At 50.4% G+C, this 7,879-nt stretch overlaps 1 pseudogene; it reads right to left on the bottom strand.

The window, feature by feature from the left end:
• Nucleotides 1-4,112: 4,112 nt before the first annotated feature.
• On the bottom strand, nt 4,113-5,106 carry LOC144125538 (E3 SUMO-protein ligase ZBED1-like; annotated as a pseudogene).
• Nucleotides 5,107-7,879: the final 2,773 nt, after the last annotated feature.

Raw genomic sequence — 7,879 nt, 5'->3', positions numbered from 1 at the left:
TACTCTCCCACGATAGAGTTAGTAAGCAAAGGCACACCGCAGGGCTCAGTGTTATCGCCTTTACTAGTCAACATGGTGATAGAGGACTCCAGGGGAAACTCAACAAAATCGAGGGGATAAATTTCAGCATGTATGTGGACGACATCGGCATTTGGACTAACCAGGGGAGCGATGCGAATACGGAGGAACGCCTGCAGGCAGCGACCGACATCATTGTCGAATACGCGGCCGAAAGGGGACTTTCGTGCTCGCCGCAACAATCGGAGCTGTTCGTATACAGCCCAAAATGCCTTCGCTGCAAAAACAGCGGAGACTTTCATATTCAGGAAGAGGGCAAACCGGTAGCAAAACTAGAACAGATCAGGATCCGGGAGCTGGTCATCCAATCGCACGGGCATAACGGAGAAGCCCCGATGAAATTGGAAACCTACGAGATGCAAACCCTCGGGCTCTTGAGGAGGATCGCGAATAAAGGAAGAGGCCTCAAGGAGAAAAACGTATCAAAACTTATCCAGGCATACGTAATAAATAGAATCAGTTACGCGACGCCCTACCTCGACATCAAAACCGGAGAGAAAGAGAAACTATAGACTCCTTGATCCGGAGATGCGTTAAGAAGGCGCTAGGACTGCTCATGGGCACCTCGACCGAGCGACTGTTTGAACTCGGGGTGCACAACACGTGGACAGTATTGGCGGAGGCAGTGCGAGACTCCCAGTTAGAGAGACTAAGTACGACCGATACGGCCAGGGTGACCCTTGCAAAAGTGGAACTAGAGCCAGACAGAGGGATCCAAAGCAAAGTCGGAATTAGTAGGAAAAGCAGGAACGCCTTGGCAATCCCCCATTTTATAGAAACATGCACCCAGAAATTAAAGTAGAAAGAAGTGCCAAACGAGCCGAAGCTCTACAGCGAAGGTTCGAAAATATGGAAGCTATGGAAGTCCCCTATGTCGATGCGGCGAGTGGCAGAACGGGTGCGGAGGTAGCCTGGGTAGTCGATGGCCGAGGGGCGCCGGTATCCGCGGCAGCCATCATGTTGTGATTTGGCATTATGGAGGAAGAAAAAACTCCATGTTTGGCATCGCACCGCTGCCACCAATGTTGTGACTTTGAGATGGTCCCGTTGCGCTCGCCACCAGTTTTGTGACAGAGCGTTGCCAGTTCTCAAGTCGGTAGCGAAGACCCCGAGTCAGGCACGTTTCACATGCTGCGACTGGACCGAAAATATCCGGTGTAGTCGGTGAGGCCGCAGTGCGATTTTCGGTCACTGCTTTCACATGCGACACCGACACAACGAATTTGGTCGGAGGGACAGGCAAGGTTTCTCGATGTTTGCATAGGCAACCCATTATTAAACGCGACAGAAATGTCACACGAAATGTGTTGATGATTTCATGACCAGCGTATTTTTAGATGCATGGCAATATTTCGCATGTTTTGATTAGAATAATCAGTTTTGCTTCCACCGCGGCAACAGCTCCCACGTGACCCCACGTCGCACGCCGTCTCGGCGCTCCCCAATGGTCAGTCGCAGAGCGAACACACCGACGCTGCGACTGAATACCAACCGGACGGAACTCGACCGCAAGCCGTCTGCGACTAGACCGACGGCCCTCCCAGTCGCAGACCGACAGAATTCGCACTGTCGCAGGGGAAAATCGCATGCATGTGAAACGGGCCTCAGGCGTCGGTGAGAATAACAAAATGGATTTTATACACTATGTACAGGTCATTATACAGGACAAGATCGGCTCGGGGGCCGAGAGCTAACAGCAAACGCGACTGTTCTCGCACGGCGACGTCCGGTGAGGCTCCAACGCGCGTCACACATCTCACTCCCCTCGTGAGCGGCACTCGGCTCACGGTGGGTCGGTCTCTCTGTAGGTCGGAGGTGCTCTCCAGGCGGCAGCGTTGGGGCTTATAAAGCCCCGAGAAACGGTTGTCACTAAAACGGCCCTATGCAAAGCCAGCACTTGACGGTCGTCCGAGAGGTCCAACCAGCGACCGCGCTGGCCACCTGCTTCAAGTTTGCCGCGCACGGTGACTTCAAGGGGGAAAGGAAAACCGGCGCCTGGCTGTCTAGCAATTTGCTGCACGTTTGGGCATGTCGCTCGCCGATGCTTCTCCATAGGGCGCTGTTGCCTTGCGGCGCAGCACCGGGCTTGTCCAAGGGCGTTCGCAGGAGAAATTTTGCATCTTGTAGATTTGGAATCCGGGCTGGTTGTCCGGACACAACACCCGGGTAGTCGATGACTGAGGGGCGCCGGTATGCGCGGCAGCCACCCGAGGCCGCAACATAGAGACTGCCAAGGAAGTTTCGATAGCGCTCACTTGCGTAGGAACAAAAGTCAGGTTAATATTAGCGACTGCAAAACTGCCGCCCGAAATTTCGAAAACGGGAGGATATCACCGGAACGGCCAAAATCCTGACCAAAAGAACGCTGAATAGGTAATTTCAGTTAATTTGGACACCCGCGCACGCTGCCGTCCCTGGCAACGAGGCGGCTCACGAGCTAGCCCGAGCTCTCTACTTCCGGTTAGCCGTCGAGCCAACCGCACGCTGGGCATACGACGAGCGTCTGCAAAATTACGGGGAAATCATCGAACATTATAAATTGGGACGTAGACCCCCGCCAGATGTTGGCCTAAATAACAGAGAAGCTGTCGCGTGGAGGCGGCTCCAAACTAACACCTTAATGATACCGGTCTGGGCGTTTCACGTGCTACCAAAACATAGGGAGAACGGTCAGTGCAAACACTGAGGGGCGAGGGGGACCCTCGACCACATAATTTGGGCGTGCCCGCAATCCCCAGGGGTGGAAGACCCTTCGCAGCAGGGTCTTCTAGGCTTGTCTTCCCTGCCAGCCTCTAGTCCTCGGGCGCGCGACTCCCTGTCTTCCCAGGCCTGCGTTCCAGGAGCGGGGAAGGAGGCGCCTTTTTTCTAATGGAAATAAAAGTTCCAATCAATTCATCCGCCAATGGGGTCAAGCGGCGGAAAACGAGAACTCAAAACAATTTCCGTTGACCAGAAGGCGGTCATTATCACTGCCTCTGGCCTGGCTCTAGTGATGCAAAACTATCGGAAAATTTGCTATCGATAGTTTTTTGGAAGCTATCGATAGTGTGAAAAAACTATCGATAGTGCTGCTGTCGATAGACTATTGATAGTACTATCGATAGTAAGACTGTTGATAACGAGACTGTCTACAGTGAGACTATCGATAGTAAGACTGTCGATAGTAAAACTATCGACAGCAACACTATCGATATTTTGCATTCGTTGCCCAGCGATATTGACAAAACATTTGCGATACTTTGTTGGTTTCACGGTTTATGAGGCTTAATCCCCGAAAGAAACTCAGGCTGTGAGGGGTGCGTTGTGCAGTCCGAATGATTTCGACCAGCTGTGGTTCTTTAACGTGCACTGGCGTTGCACAGTACACAGGCCTCTAGCCTGTCGCCACCATCGAAATAGAGCCGGCGTGGCCGGAATCGAGCCCGCGTCTTTCTAGTCAGCAGCCAAGTACCATAACCCCCGTGTCTGCAACGACAACTGACTGTCTGCAATGCTCAATTCATGCATTTAATAAACATATTGTAGACTGATAAAATATTTCATTCTGCAGAAAAAGTCCCGGAGCAAGTTCATCTTTACATTTACACTCAAAAGTTAACCACTACACCATACCAAGAAATTTATTTGTTGATTTTTTATTTCAAAACCATAAAATGCAGTATATATATTTGTGCAGTGCAATTTCGCAAACTTATAGAGGCTTCCTGTCCGCTACAAATGAACAGCTACGTCCACTTAATTATCATGCGTCGGCCAAGCATTCTGGTGAAGGAACACGAGCATGTCAACTTCTTGCCCTTCAGCCTGCTTCTTCTACCTGAAATGATCTGTCCGGCCGATGAGAATGCGCGCTCTGCCGGTACCGACGTTGCTGGAACGCACAAGTACTTCATAGCCACTTCAGAGAGCGGTGCTGTTGACCACTGCCATGATTTCCAGAATTCAAATGGGTTGCTCTTCCTTTCCTGTGGCTGTAACTCTAGGTACTGGCAAACCATTAACTCTGCATTAGAGGTTGCGGTTGAGGGCTCCTGTTATCGTCTCTCAAGGAACCGCCAAATTCGGCTTCCTGCCGAGACTTCGGTTGAAACCACCTGCTGTCTAGATGGTTCAACTGAACGACTAGCTGGGATTTCTGACAACTGGCGGCTTAGTTCACCGACCAAACAAGCACTGGCATGGTCTGCGTTTGCTTTAAGTGAAAAAGCTCTCTCCTTTAGTCGTGGGTCCACCAGTGTTGCAAGAGATGTTAACTGTCTTTCTTCGTAAGTGTCCATTCTTTTATGCAAGGAGGAGACGCATTCGCGTAACACTTCTTTACCAACTTATGTTTTCAGCGCAGGCCCTACACGCTCTTCCAGCTCTCGTTCAATACCGCAGACCACAGGAACGATCAAGGAAATGGTAGTGTACTCATCTCCAGAGAGCAATTTGGTGGCCTCCTCAAACGGTTCCAGTATTTCCACGACATCCTCGATGAGCATTATATCTTCTTGGTGCCCGGGGTAACTTCGAAAGCGTTAAAGTGAGAGCTTCTCCGACCTCCAAGATCCTTTTAAGCGTGCAAAAGACGCTGTTACACCGTGTCGGTGTCTCCTGTTTGAGCTTTAGCGGCGGAACCTTACCAGCACGCTCTTGCTCTTCTCGGAGCTTGGCAGTAGCAGTGCAGCTGGACCTTACGTAGTGCACCATGTCCTTGTACTTTTGCAGCACGGCTGCTAATTCTTCGCTGCTTTTTGGCAAATCCTGGACAGTGAGGTTCAGCGTATGAGCAAAGCATGGTAAGTGCTCGGTACCTAACAGACGAGCTGCAAGAATCATCCTTTTATCTTTGTCGGTGACAAGAGCAGTGATTGCTTTGCGAATACGCCAATCTTCAACCACATCAGCAATGGCGTCGGCAACGTTTTGTGCAGTGTGCGCTCCCTGAAAAACTGCAGCGGAGAGCACCGCAGGCCGCATAGTGGCACCTTGCAGAAAATGGCACGTGACTGCCAGGTAGCTGTCAGCCGTGCATGATGTCCACATGTCTGCTGATATGGCACAGTGGCTTGTTGACGTCAGCGTAACGCGCAACTTCTCCTTGGCGTTCTCGTATAAGTTCGGCAAAACATGAGAAAGCTGGTGGTGGTAAACACTTTTAGTCAAAATTCATTCAAAGGTGCTCTTTCGCAGATCGAGTGGGGTCTCCATTGCGCTTTTCTTCTTTCCCTGCTTTACTGCCGGTCGCGTGATGTGGCCAGGAGCCCTTGGGGCTCGGCGACTTCCAAATCTCGGCTCACGGCCCGGAATAGGGTCCTCGGGTCGGAGCTGAGCACCGCAACCTCCCACTCTTCGGGGTTCGAGAGCTGAAGGTCCATCGGCGGTGTGTCCCGTGGACATTCATGCAGTATATGAGCTAAGTCGGCCCTATCTTGACCACATAGTTTACACTGGGGCAATAATCCGAATACATAATTATGTGATGTGAATTATGTGATGATTTATGTGATCCGGCATCCGTTAGCTTGAATGCCGAAAACAAATCCGCGTGCTAGGGGATTGAACATTTGTTTTGTTTTTTTCACCGCGCACTGATATCGCACATCGCGTGGCCGCTTTTGCATTTTGCCGCCCATTGAAGAAACCGCGCCCGGCGCGCCGCCATCCGACGCCTCCTTCCTGACCAACCAGTCCTGACGTCACGCAAGCACTGCGAGGCGCCGAGAAGCTGGACTACCGATAACCGAAGCACAACGAAAAAAAAAAAAAGAAACGAGAGAAAATGCGAGCTAGCGTTCGTCTGCGGTGACCCGCGTCAGTACGAAAGCTAGGAGTGTGTATACAAAGACGAATGTAAGGCCGCTGTAGCAGCGCGAGTCGGTGCCAGCGTGCGCATCGAATCGTAAAAAGAAATCTCCTGGGCATTTCTGAAGGCGCGCGCGGCTGCAAGCGCATCACAGCAGAGGGGCCAGGACCTCCTCCTCCCCGTGACCTTGGCGAAGTAGGGCTCGCGCGGATGGTTTTAGGGCACTCCAGAATTCGGGGGAGACGTAGTTTAACGTGTGCTGCACCGCCTTCTCTCTCTTCCAGCGCCCGCTTCTGGAAGTATTGAACTGGGTTATTTAAGAGCGCGTTGCGTCATGTTATCGGAGTTTTTGGTCAGGCTTCGCGCAGCGGAGTAGCAGACCCCGGCTTTCTGCAAGCCGTGAAGGGTGAGTGTGGAGCTCGAGCGTTAATTTGTGTCAGCTTTGGTAGCTGAGTGTGCAGCCCCTGATGTTTCTGTGTATGAAGTCCAGTTTCTTCGTTCGTCTGTCTGTCATCGATCGTCCATAGCCTGGCTGTCGGCTACAGGTCCAATGCCAAATAAGCGAGAACCTCGAAGGAAGTGAGGTGCGAAGAAGGAAGAACCTTGTAACATCTTTACTACGAATTTAATTCAACAAGGTGTCATTCATTCAGATTGGTTTTTGGGAAAAGAACTAACAAAAACGTGGTAGAAAACACGTAAAGGGAAATTGGGTTTACCCATTAGTCGTGCCGCTGAAGACTAAGGGCATCGGGGTGAATTTTTGGCTCGCTACGTGCAGAGTTGGAGGCTGCGGCATGTGAATGGCACGGAAACTGTTCTTTAGTTGCGCAAGTATGTATGCATGGCTTGATGCGTAACAGAAAAATACTGTTGCACCCTCACTGCAGCATGCGCGGTCACATCTTTCTAGTGCAAATGTATGGCCATGCTTATCAAGCGTTTCGTCGGTGGTGAGGTTGTAAGCGTAGCAGTGGTTTATTGCTCAAACCTCGGAAGTATTTCCAATGGAACAAAAAATAATAAGGACATCTTGATACACTATAGCTAGATAAGTTAAATATAAGCAAAATGTCACAGATCACAGGAAGTTCCACAGATATTTATTTTTGTATCACATCGCAACGAAGGCACTCGATGGCATGACGAAGAATGCAACAGGACGACGCAAGAAAAAGAACGAACGTTAATTGCTGCAGCTCGTGATAGCATGGCACATGCACTGTGCAAGCCTAGTGCATTTTTCTACACGCCGAGCTGTATACAGGTTAACCAATTTTAAAGATAACTGTCAGGGTTGTGAGAGAAAATAAAATGACTACCACTTTAAATTGAGACGCAAAAGCGGGTCAATTCAGTTTAAAAGGTGGCTGGGACAGTTAGAAAGTATTATTGATATTATTGTCGATAGTATTATCATTATTACTGTCGATAGTTTTTTATACCATCGATAGTGCTGCATCACTACCTGGCGCACACATTCGCCACAAAACAATCCTGCCATGCGGTGAACTGTTGTGTCCCGTGTACTCGTGAGCTATGCGGCAGTGCCGACCGAAAGGGGCACCCGTGAAGAAATCGTAGCCGCACGCCCCATTTTACAGCAGCCCATATCGGCTTCAGCGCCTAGAAAATGCAGCCAAATATTCTGAATACTGGAAGATGTCTAGTATTCAGTCAAAACCTGAGCAGTCATTGCGGCAACAAGGCTGTAGAAGGGCGTTACGTATAAGTACTGGAAGATACCTACAACGGCTGCATCGCTACCATTATCCTCCATAAAGTCAGCGAAAAAATTCCAATGAGGAAGGGTGTCAGGCAGGGAGACACGACCTTGGCAATTCCATTCACCGCCTGCTTAAAGGTGGTATTCCGTGCCCTGGATTGGGAACAGTTGGGGATAAGAGTTTGTTTCACAGGCTGCATCAGCTGACGGCAGCATGCAGCGGCCATGGAATAGGGGCAACCGACCATTGCAGAGATGGACTCATCTGAACTGCATAAAAGCCCTTG

This window comes from Amblyomma americanum, chromosome 1, assembly GCF_052857255.1.
Source record: "Amblyomma americanum isolate KBUSLIRL-KWMA chromosome 1, ASM5285725v1, whole genome shotgun sequence".
Lineage (NCBI taxonomy): Eukaryota > Metazoa > Arthropoda > Arachnida > Ixodida > Ixodidae > Amblyomma > Amblyomma americanum.
The sequence above is the reverse complement of the archived record's forward strand: the minus strand, read 5'-3'. Positions and strand labels throughout refer to the sequence as shown.